We start from the raw sequence: 11667 nt of genomic DNA, 5'->3' as shown, positions 1-11667 counted from the left end.
CCGATCTTCCAAGCGTCTTCTTTGACCGCGGCTACCTTGACCGAAACCAGCCTCATGGGGCTCAGGACTTTCCTCGCCACTGGAACCTGCACTCCTTTTCTGCCGGGGTCGTTCAGGAGATCCGCTACGATACTGCCAGGAGCGACCACAATCATCACCCCTTCGATCCCAGCGACTACTTATACATGACTGTCCACCACCCTGGTAACCATCATGCCGCCTTTGACCACGGCTACCTTGACCGGAACCAACCTCCCCGGGCTCAGGACTTTCCTCTCCACTGGAACCTTCAGTCGCCCCCTTACCATTATGATTACTACAACAAACAAAAACAATCTCCCATTAACAAAATCCGCCGTTATTTGTATTATATAAAATAATTTTTAAAGCTAATTTATCACAAGAGATATATGCAGTTTACACAACACTTGTAAGAATTAATTAAAAAGAGAAAAGTTACTAATTAATAACCATTGACATAAACAGAAAAATATTATCTAACATCAGATGATTAATGTATATATCAACATCATATAACATCCATAACATATATGAATAATATATAAAATAATCTTTAAAACTAATGAATCACAAGATACATATACAGAATTACTAAAAAAATATAAAAAAAATACTATTTAATAACCATTAATAATCTAAAAACAGAATTATATTATCAGACATCAGATGATTGATGCGTACATCATACAACACACAACATATACTAATAATATATATCACAATGTTTAAGATTAATAAAGGGTCTACATATTCACACACCTTATTCCCTATTTCCACACCCTTCTAGACGTCTCGTATAGCCCTATACGAGGCGTATAGGTTTGCTTTTCCCGACCAACTTCTGCACCTCGTACAACGTCACATCAGTCACATCAGACGGGGAGTCTAGCCCTGTACGAGGGGTCAATACGAGGGTACTTAGACGCCTCGTATAGGTCTATACGAGGCGTCTTGGGCTGACCGATTTGACTATGATGAGACTATGCCCGACATGACTTAAAGGCATACGGAGAGTAAAGACCTATACGAGGCGTCTTTAGCTCACATAAAATGCAACCTACAGTGCGTTCTTGGTCCACATCCGAGCATTCAACAAACAAACACTCACATTCTGTTTCTTCTTTTATTTATTCGAAAGACTCTCGTTGTTTGTATTTGCGTTCTTATCATCCCGGAGTGTTGAAATGTCCTCATATTGGGACGGCAACTATATCTTCGGGCAGTATTCTAGCGAAAAGTGGGGGCACGAAAGCGTTCCGGTAACAGTTATTAGCGTAAATGTTTTAATTACTTGTTTTTTTAGTTTATTATTTACTAATGATGATACGTTTGTCTATTTTGGAGGAGTCTGGCGTTCCCGATTCTAATGAGCAAGAGGAGGTTGTGTCTGGTATACAAGGAAAACAAAACAGCCCGTTTCTAGATTTGAACAAGCATCCTCCTGTTGATGAAACAGCCCCTGTAGATGACTCATACCATGCTAGTGGATACGGAGGAGACGGTGGATACGGAGGAGACCGTGGATACGGAGGAGACCGTGGATACGGAGGAAACGGTGGATACGGAGGAGACGGTGGATACGGAGGAGACCGTGGATACGGAGGTGACGGTGGATACGGAGGAGACAGTGGATATGGTGGATACGGTGGATACGGGGAATACGGTGGATACGGAGGAGACGGTGATCATCAGCAATTCATTTCCCCGGGCACTCCTTACGTTCATCAAAACAATTCGGACGTTGGAGGATATGGTGGTTATGGTGGATATGGTAGATATGGTGCTGAAGCACCTCCCATTCTGGACAGTCCGTACTTAAAAAAGACGGTATAAATTACTATTTTATTATTAATATTTTTGTTATTATTATTATTATTATTATTATTATTATTATTATTATTATTATTATTAATATTGTCGATGTTACAGGTTTTCAACTCCTTAGATGAACTAAAGAAACGGATACAAGAAATAGCAAACGCGGATGGTTTCGTTATTGTCACCCGTCGATCAAAGAAAATCGGGGGAAGAACCGGGAGGGTATGGCTTGAATGTGATCGTGGTGGTGAGCACCAGAGTACAACAACACTTAGAAAAGCTGGAAGCAAAAAAACCGGTTGCCCGTTTTACCTGCTGGCTGTCCGAAACCACCCGTATGAAACCTGGGAGATAAAAGACGGAACAATTGAACATAACCACGAACTTTGTGAGGACCTGTCGGCCCACGCGTTTGTGCGAAGGTTTACTCCAAGCGAAATGAAACTGATCGAGCAGCTGGCAGCTCAAAACATGGAGCCGCGCAAAATATTTAAAACGATAAGGAAGCAGGACCCCGACATGTTTCACGTTCAGAAAGTCGTTCAAAACGTTGTAGCGAAGATTAGAGCCGAACAAAGACAAGGATTGACTCCCATGCAGTCACTAGAAAATGTGCTGATAAACAACGACTTTATTTACGAGACACGGGAAGAACCCGGAACGGAGATCGTAACAGAGATCTTCTTTCTTCATCGGGACTCGAGAGTCATGTGGCGTGCATTCCCCCACGTCATGATGATCGATGCAATGTACAAGACAAACATATACAATATGCCCTTTATCCAGATTGTTGGTATGATGCCTACCAACAAATCGTTTATTATCGCGCATGCCGTTGTTAGTAAAGAACGGGGTGATAACTTTGTGTGGGTGCTTGAGAGGGTTAAGTCAATGTTGGATGAATGTATGGAGCCACGTGTGATTTTAACGGATAGAGACCTAGCCCTTATGGGCGCGTGTGCTAAAGTATTTCCAGACGCCTCCAGGCTTCTTTGCAGGTGGCACATACAACAGAATGTTATGAAGTACTGCAAGGGTGCCTTCACAGACGAAGACTGGAAGAAATTTTTGTCATTCTGGGGGACATTGATTGAGTCTCCATGCATACCCATCTACGACTATCACTTGCGCAACATGCGAAAGCGACTTGTGGAGTGCAAACGTTCTAGTAAGTTTTTCTAATAACATACGACTCACCTATGCAAATTTCAACACCTACTTGGACCGTGTAGTTGGTTGTGTCCGGGATATAGTTGAGACACAGTTCGGTGAAATAAGGAAGACTTTTCGAGAAAGCATCGAAAAAACAATGAAACACCACAAACACCCGATGTTTCAACACCTACTTGGAAAAGTATCCCATACAGCCCTTGACTTGTTGCATGGAGAGGCAATTAGGAAGCTAGATGTCTTGGAGCGCTTTAATTCATCATGTGGTTGCCAAATGTGGCACAGCTGTGGGTTGCCCTGTGCTTGTAGGATAGAAAAGTACATGCGTGAAGGTAATAATTGTTAAACGTACAACACTTGTGTGATATATTTCCTTTTTTCATTTTACTTAAACAATATTGTTTTTAACCGTGCAGAGCGTCCGATTCAACTCGAAGACATAGACGTCTTCTGGCGGAAACTTAACTTCCAAAGTTGTAAATTGATAGACGACTCCCTTGACGTGGTCGAAGAGCTAGATGTTGTTAGACAACAATTACAGTCGCACCCCCCAGCTCAGCAAAAAAGCCTGCTTTCAAAGATTAAGGCGGTGTTGACTCCAACGAAATCTACCAAGAAACCACCGGTTGTCCAACAAAATACTCGTGGCCGACCAACAACAAAGCAGGTACAAGAAAGGTTGGACGAGGCCTCTCGTATAGATGAAGAATTGAGGAGAAGCTCCTTCGGTGATGTAAACACATGCTTTGAAGGTTCACGACAAAGTAAGTACGATAAACCTCGCCACAGCTCGTACGTTCCGTCTCAGGCCTCACAACAGTCGGTTATAAGGTCCCAAAAACCCAAAGCGAGCCTAAGCCGTTCAAAGAGTTCTAAGAAGAAAGAGACACGAGATGATCATGGTTTTCCTTTAATCATTAGCGACGAGTACGTGGGAATCATCGAACGGTTTAAGTCTGCCATTCCGCCAGTGTTCCATCCGTACGTCTCGTGCATACGAGATGTGATGCCGGACGGTCATTGTGGGTTTCGGTCTGTGGCTGTGGGCTTAGGGATGGATCAGAGTTCATGGGGGCTTATTAGAAGGGACCTTGTCCAAGAAATGGATCAGAACGAATCGATCTGGTTCCCAATATTTGAAGCATGGGCTGAAGGTTATTTTTACACGCATCGTCAGGGCCTAATTTGGGATTCAGTGGCCGGTTGTGGGGAGAATCACTGGATGGACTTCCCCTTTGCAGGACTTCTTATTGCACAAACGTACGGTATCGGGGTGCACCTGTTAACGACAACCATGGGTGCGAGTTCCACTTACTTCCCAATACTAAGTCCTCCGGCTAATCAACAACCATTATTCATAACGCTTACACATGTTAACGAGAACCACTTCATACATGTTAACCTGGAAGGGGATTATCCTATGCCACTAGCACACGGGCTATGGATGACCCACCAAAGACCCCATACAGAACAACGGAAAGATATGTACTTGCCACGTCTAGAATGGTATACATCGATAATGAATCCTCGGCCAAGATCAAACCCCAGTCTTAATTACATAGATAGTTATACGGAAGAATGATTTTTGTAATTAATAGTATTTTTTTTGTAATTAATAGTATTTTTTTGTAATTAATAGTATTTTTTTGTAATTAATACTATTTTTTTTGTAATTAATAGTATTTTTTTGTAATTAATAGTATTTTTCTATAATTTTCTACAAATTCTATAATTTTTATTATAATTTCTATCATTATTCTATAATTAAAATTCATTAAAAAGTAATTTTTATTATAATTTCTACAAAAAAATACAAGTATACGACTCGTATAGAGCTAGACGGGTCGTATATGGTTGACCAAAAGACCATTTAGCCCCTGATATGCCCCCAATCTAGGCTTATTTCAGGGGCTAAAAAGTAATTTTACTTAAACCAGACGCCTCGTATAGAGCTATACGGATCGTCTATTTTAGCGGGTTTTTGAAAATTTAAATTTTGAATATCTGAATTTCAAAATTTGAATTTTTTGAAAATGGACGCTTCGTATAGACCTGTACTAGGCGTCTATCTGAGCGGTAACAATTCTTTTACTTTAAATTTGAATTTTGAAAATATTTTTTGTTAATTACTATTTTACCCCTGAAAGTCCCCAGTATAGCCCTTTAACAGGGGCTCAAAGGTAATTTGCATACATAGACGACACGTACAGGTCTGTACGAGGAGTACAACTGAGGCGGCAACTTTAACACCTTTTCCTTTTTTAATTATTAAAAAAGTTTTATTAAATGACCATTTTGCCCCTGTATAGCCTCCAGTATAGGCATTATTCAGGGGCAAAATGGTAATTAACCACACCAGAAATATCTTTTTGATTTGGTTAATTACCATTTTGCCCCTGAAAAATGCCTATACTAGGGGCTATACAGGGGCAAAAAAGTCATTTAACAAAAAGTATAGACGCCTCGTATAGCTCTATACGAGTCGTCTATGTTTCGTATAAGTCTGGGGGGCCTAGACGACACTGATTACACCCCCAAACAACAAAAAACACACACATACGGAGAAGACAGAGCTATACGCCTCGTACGTATTTCGACCGTATTTTTGAAGATTTGAAGCATCACCGGTACGTATTTCATCCCGTAGTTAAGTATTTTTGTCTCGTTTTTGCCTTTAGACCGTAGGTTTGCCCTGAAAGTTGAATTTTGTTGGGTTTTGGGGGTTTGACTATAAGGTTGAAGATGAACAAGTAAACCAGGACGCCGAGTATAGCCCTATACGAGGGCTATACGAGGCTCTGAATTTTTATTTTTTTTTTGTAATGTTATTATTATTGTTATTATTATTCTTTTTATTGTTATTATTATTATTGTTATTATTATTATTATTTATTTATTATTATATTATTATTATTAATTATTGTTAATATTATTATTATTTATTAATTATTATTATTATTATTTATTAATTATATTATTATTATTATTATTATTAATTATTGTTAATATTATTATTATTTATTAATTATTATTATTACAAACATTATTATTATTGTTATTAAATATTATTATTATTATTAATGTTATTATTATTATTATTTAATTATTTAATTATTTATTATTGTTTTTATACGTATACAGTATTTATTATGGAGGACGATCTGATTCCGGGCGATGACATTCACGTAGAGCCGGTTCAGCAGGGTCCACGACGGAGACGGCGACCGCCTGTGGATACGCTGCAAGGGCATCCATATCTAGAGCTTCCCGACGGCACCGAGGCCGCCCGTCATTGCCAGAAGCTTAGGAGGATGCACATTGGATCGCATGCAGCGATCGACTGGGATGCGATGGATGAGATTGCTGAGACGCCGAGAGTGCGTCGGTTTATACCTGTCGATTCGCCGTGGCATCGTCTTTTTGATTTGGCGCACACGCCGACCTACAGGGAGCTGCCGGTCGAGTTCCTTTCGTCATTCACATTTCACCCTCCTGGGTCCAGTGCCGCTTCCGTACCCAGGTGCTCCCCATCCGCCTGAGGTTTCTTTCAGGCTTGCTGGTGTTATGCGTTCGATGACGCTAGCAGAGTTTGCGGTGCATTGTGGTTTATACATGCAGGGGGAGATCGAGACTAAGATTTACACAGCGGGGCTAGTGGTGGTTGAAAAACCCACTCTTGTAGGGTTCTGGCAGGTGATTGCGGGGGAGAATCATTGGGAGCACGCCAAGTCGAAGGGGAGGGTGTCGTTTGTTATGGACCCACTGTACAGGTATGTACGTTTAATATGGCAATTATTGTGATTATATGCATTGTTTATTAATCTTTGTTTCTGTATTTCGCTAACACTATCTGCAGGTATCTGCACCATTTGCTCGCTACTTCTATTTCAGCGCGCGGCTACAGCCGTGAGTGGTGTACGACCACAGATCTTTTTTTCCTTTATTGTTTGTTGTATAGGAGGCCGTGCGCGCTAGCACACGGTCTAGCCCAGTACTACGCCTCCGCCCATCACCGGCAGGAGCGCGGATTTTTGTATGGCGGGGCGTACGTGACCGTCATTGCCCGTTCATTGGGCCTCGTACCACACCAGGACCCACATCTACGGACGCCGGCAATCATGCCGACGCGGATGGGTATGCAGTCGCTGTGGGGGATGAGGGTAATCAAGAGGTTCCCCGTTGGCCCGCGGTTTAAAAACCGCGAAGGGGGCGTATGGACAGAGGAGCCCCTACCAGAGCATTTCAAGCCCGTTCATCCTCCTGCAGATCCTGCTCATGTAGTGCCCGTGGAGGACCCTCCGGAGGATCTAGATGGTGCAGCGGTGCCACAGCCACCGCCACCTGCCGGGGCACCTCAGTTTCCACGTCACGTTATTCCAGGTCATGCCCCAGGAGCTGCGCTACATCCGGATGTACGAGCCGAGCTTGACAGGCTCAGGTTGGCTGGTACGGGCGGAGCAGGATAGACGAGAGAGAGAGGGATTACCCCGATACCGCTTCCACCGGTTCGAGCACCACATCAGCAGCACCAGCCGCAGCAGCAGCATCAGGATTCGGATTCGGATTTGGATGCATAGACCTGTTGTTGTTTTTATTTTTATTATATATGTACAAACTTATCTTATATATTTTTGTTATGGATGTAAAAAGTTATCTTATATATGTCATATTTATGTTTGTTTTCAGTTATTCGGTTACTTAATAGTTATTCGGTTACTTAATGATTGTTGTCTTAAATTTAGATAATATGGAAACAAAATATGTTTTGAATATAATACGGAAACAATATAACCCCCTGAATATAATACGGAAACAATATTTGAAAGAGATAAAATTTTAATCGAAAGAATAATATTTAAAAAAGTAAAATGTTAAAAACAATATAATATTTAATCGATATAATATTTTTAAAGAGCCGATTTTTAAAATAGTTGATTTAAAAAAAACAAAAACTTTTTATAGTGTAAAAAACAAAAAAAAAACAAAACTTTTTTTTAAAACCAAAAAAGGACGATTTTTAAAATAGTTGATTTTTAAAAAACAAAAACTTTTTATAGTGTAAAAAAGAAAAAAAAACTTTTTTTAAAAACAAAAAAATTTTCAATAAAAAAACACATCTTCCAAACTATCCAAAAAACCATACCAAAACCCACCAAAACACCCCTCATTTCAGCCAAAAAAAAAACCAAGCATAAACGCCTCGTGTAGGGCTATACCATTCGTATAGGGTTCCTTAAACATCGTGCCTGACACCCTCTGAGACCCCCTCAAATTCAGTGCATATACGCCTCGTATAGAGCTATACGAGGCGTCTAGGGCACAAAAAGTGTGAAATTAGGCGGAGAAGGTGTCCGGATAGTCTGGGCCTTAATAAACTACAAGAGATATATACAGAATTACTTATCAAAAAAATGATTACCAATAAATGGCCATCAATACACTAAAAACAGAACTATATCATCAAACATCAGATGATTAATGTACACATCATACAACACACATAGCATATATCAATAGTAAATTAACTTTTTTTGTCGAAAATCAATCACTGTTGTATTTAACAATCAATTAAAATCCCTCTGGAAGATCGAGCCCTTTCGACTTAACTATCTATGGATTCAAACATAGAAAACCAACACTGCATTCAAGCAAGAGAAACCTACCATCTACCGAAACTAAGATATATTATACTGTGAAATGGTGGTGAAGATCTTAAATGGACAGTAATGGTGATTAATCGAAACTCTTAAAGCAGCAGAGAAACACAAGTAAAACCTATAATATTACTGAAAACAAAACGATCTCTAATGTGGTCTGTTTGGATTAAATTAAGCACCAGCAAAATCAACAGGAAGATCAACAACATCTCAACAAAATCTATAGTCATTTGCAACAGATCTAAAAGGTAGTTGAACTGAAATTTCAGAAATGTAGAGTTTAACGTTACCATGTGCAGTCAGATTGCACGGGATACTTGTTATAACCTATGAATTCTCAACATGTTATGATCAAGTAACATGTACGTTCTTCAGTTCTCTGCATGATTAAACCGAATACAAGTAAGAAAACCGAAAGCTTATGAAAAAAACAGAACTGGAAATCTCGTCACAATAATAATAGCAAACAAGATTGAAGGTTTACCCTGAGATCACGTCGCCTCTTTTCCTCTAACATTGTTAATGATCGTTACCAGCTAGGGTTCTCTAAGGCGGCACTGGCTGAAAAAGATACGTCTGTCGAATTGTTGAAAAATAGGTTTTTATGGTTGTGCGTGGTATGGGTAAGGTGTGAAATTTACTATTCTACCCCCTCCATTTTACATTTTGTTTTACTCTTGTTCATTAATATATACTAGTGGGGTGCCTGCGCGTTGCAGCGGGAATCACAACACTGCGGTTGGTGATTTTAAGGATGTGCACAAGTTGTTGTTCAGTTTAGTTTTGAGCCACAAACACAACCATAACTAAAACTTTTGATTAAGGTATTTAAAAAGGCCCTAACTATCTGCACACCCAGTTTGCCTATCTGCACACTTAGGGTTTACCTACGCTGCGTATTGACCTATACGCTGCGTATAGGGTTACCTCTATACGCTGCGTATAGAGCTATACTCAGCGTATATAAACCATAGATTTCAGAGCCTGATCAGCAATTATTGCACAAAAAACAAGGGTTATATACGCTGCGTTAGGTCTATACGCAGCGTATATAAACCATTAGATTTTTTTGAGTCATTTTGGTAGGTTTGAGGGATCATTTTTTCACAAAGTTTAAATACGCTGCGTATAGACCTCTAAGGAGCGTATATAAAGGTCTGAAAATGTCTTTTATACCCTTGTGTTGAGGCTATACGAAGCCAAATACAAGGGTAGTTGTGTCATTTTTGTCTCATACGCTGCGTAGGGACCTCTAAGGAGCGTATAAAAAGCTCAATTTTTGTATTTTTTTATTGTGTATTCATTTGTTTATTTATAAAAAAAAGTAAATTAATTGTGTGTATTTTGGGGTATTTTCATGTTTATTTATAAAAAAAATATTATTAAAAATAATACAAATATTATGAATTATAAGAATTAAAAATAATACAAATATTAGGTCCCGTATTGACCTCGTATAAGCCTATAAGTGTGATATCGTATCGTATAGGTGTGGTTTAGGTCCCGTATTGACCTCGTATAAGCCTATAAGTGAGATATCGTGTCGTATAGGTGTAGTATAGGTCACGTATTGACGTTGTATAAGCCTATTGTTAGTACACGATATGTGGACGCGACTCAGTTCTGTTCAGCTAAGGTTTGGCTCAAGTCTAACGTTGTGACATTCCTCCGTCGTGCGTTCGAAAAGTTCCATACACAAAGCTGGAGAGCCAACCTTGAGCACCAGGCCGGTTTACCAGACTTGGGCTAAACCAAATGGACGAAACACAACTTGGGCCTCAAATGTTTTGGGCCAAAGCCCAAAGTCGACGAAACACATGGATGCCGACGAAACAGACCTGTTTCGTCGACCTTGATCCCATTTGGTCATGTGCTCTTCCATTTCGTTGAGTATTGCTTGTGTTTCGTCGACCTACTTGTGTTTCGTCATTGCTGTGGCTATAAATAGGCTGAAGACAGAACAGAAAAACGAGAGAGAGGACACTAGTGTGAGTGAACTAGAGAGAGTTTACAGAGAGCATTTGTAAACATTGTGCTGTAACTGTTTTTCAAGTATTAATACAAGGGTGTTAATCATTGAATCTCCGTGTTTAGTATCTTGTGTTTCCTTATCTCTATCTAGGTTTGCATCTCCGGTTGGATTCCGCACAACCGGGTGTGTTTGACAACAAGGATTAGGCGACTAGATCCTCCCCTAGCCGGACCTACAAGTGGTATCAGAGCCTTGGCTCTTCTCCTTGTTAAAACCAAGGTGTTTCGGGTTTTTGAAGTTTATTTCTCCTGAAAAAATTCAGTTTAAAGCTTCAAAAGTCTTCATATTTTTGCTAAAAGTTCTTATAAAAACCATTTTATTTTTCATTTTCACATGTTAAAGATTGGTTTTTAGTGAAGTTTCATGCAAAATTTGTGTTCGGAAAATTTTCGGTTCACCGGATAAACCACTGTGTTCTTCACATATTCATAAGTGTTCTTCAAATTTTCAACTTTTCGATCTTGGTCAAGTAATTGTCAAAGTTGTTGTAGGTCCGGCTAGGAGGATCTAGTCGCCTAATCCTTGTATACTAACCAACCCGGTTGTGCGGAATCCAACCGGAAAGGCAATCCGAGATAGAACACGCAAATACACGACACGCAATATTCACCGATTAACACCACTGTAGGTTCGGTTACAAGCTCAATGTTTACAGATGTATTCTATAAACTCTCTCAAACTCTCGTGTGTGTGTGTTTGCTCTCTGTGTGCTCTCTCTGTGTTCTCTTGTGTTCTAAGACTAGTGACAGTCTATTTATACACAGACACAACGAAACAGAACTAATCTTGGCGAATCGGACTTGGTGAAACAGAAGCTTGGCGAAACAAAGAACAACTTGACGAAATTGGATCATGTCGATGAAATGGAAAGCATTTGACGAATCACACTCATGGTCGACGAAACATATCAGTTTCGTCGACTTCAATTATGTTCGGTCGAGATTGGGCTTTGGCCCAAAGGCTGAAGTC

The 11667-nt window shown here is 39.9% G+C and overlaps 1 long non-coding RNA gene across 1 annotated transcript; it reads right to left on the bottom strand.

Annotated features, from left to right (window-relative positions):
- LOC118488094 lies at positions 1-9019 on the bottom strand. Its single transcript, XR_004883677.1, has 3 exons — positions 8994-9019; positions 288-316; positions 1-86 (listed from the first exon to the last, which is right to left on the bottom strand). It is a non-coding gene; the product is annotated as an uncharacterized LOC118488094 (long non-coding RNA).
- Positions 9020-11667: the final 2648 nt, after the last annotated feature.

Source organism: Helianthus annuus, chromosome 16 (assembly GCF_002127325.2).
Source record: "Helianthus annuus cultivar XRQ/B chromosome 16, HanXRQr2.0-SUNRISE, whole genome shotgun sequence".
NCBI classification, from domain to species: Eukaryota; Viridiplantae; Streptophyta; class Magnoliopsida; order Asterales; family Asteraceae; genus Helianthus; species Helianthus annuus.
Note: the sequence above shows the minus strand (reverse complement) of the source record. Positions and strands in the feature narration are given on the sequence as shown.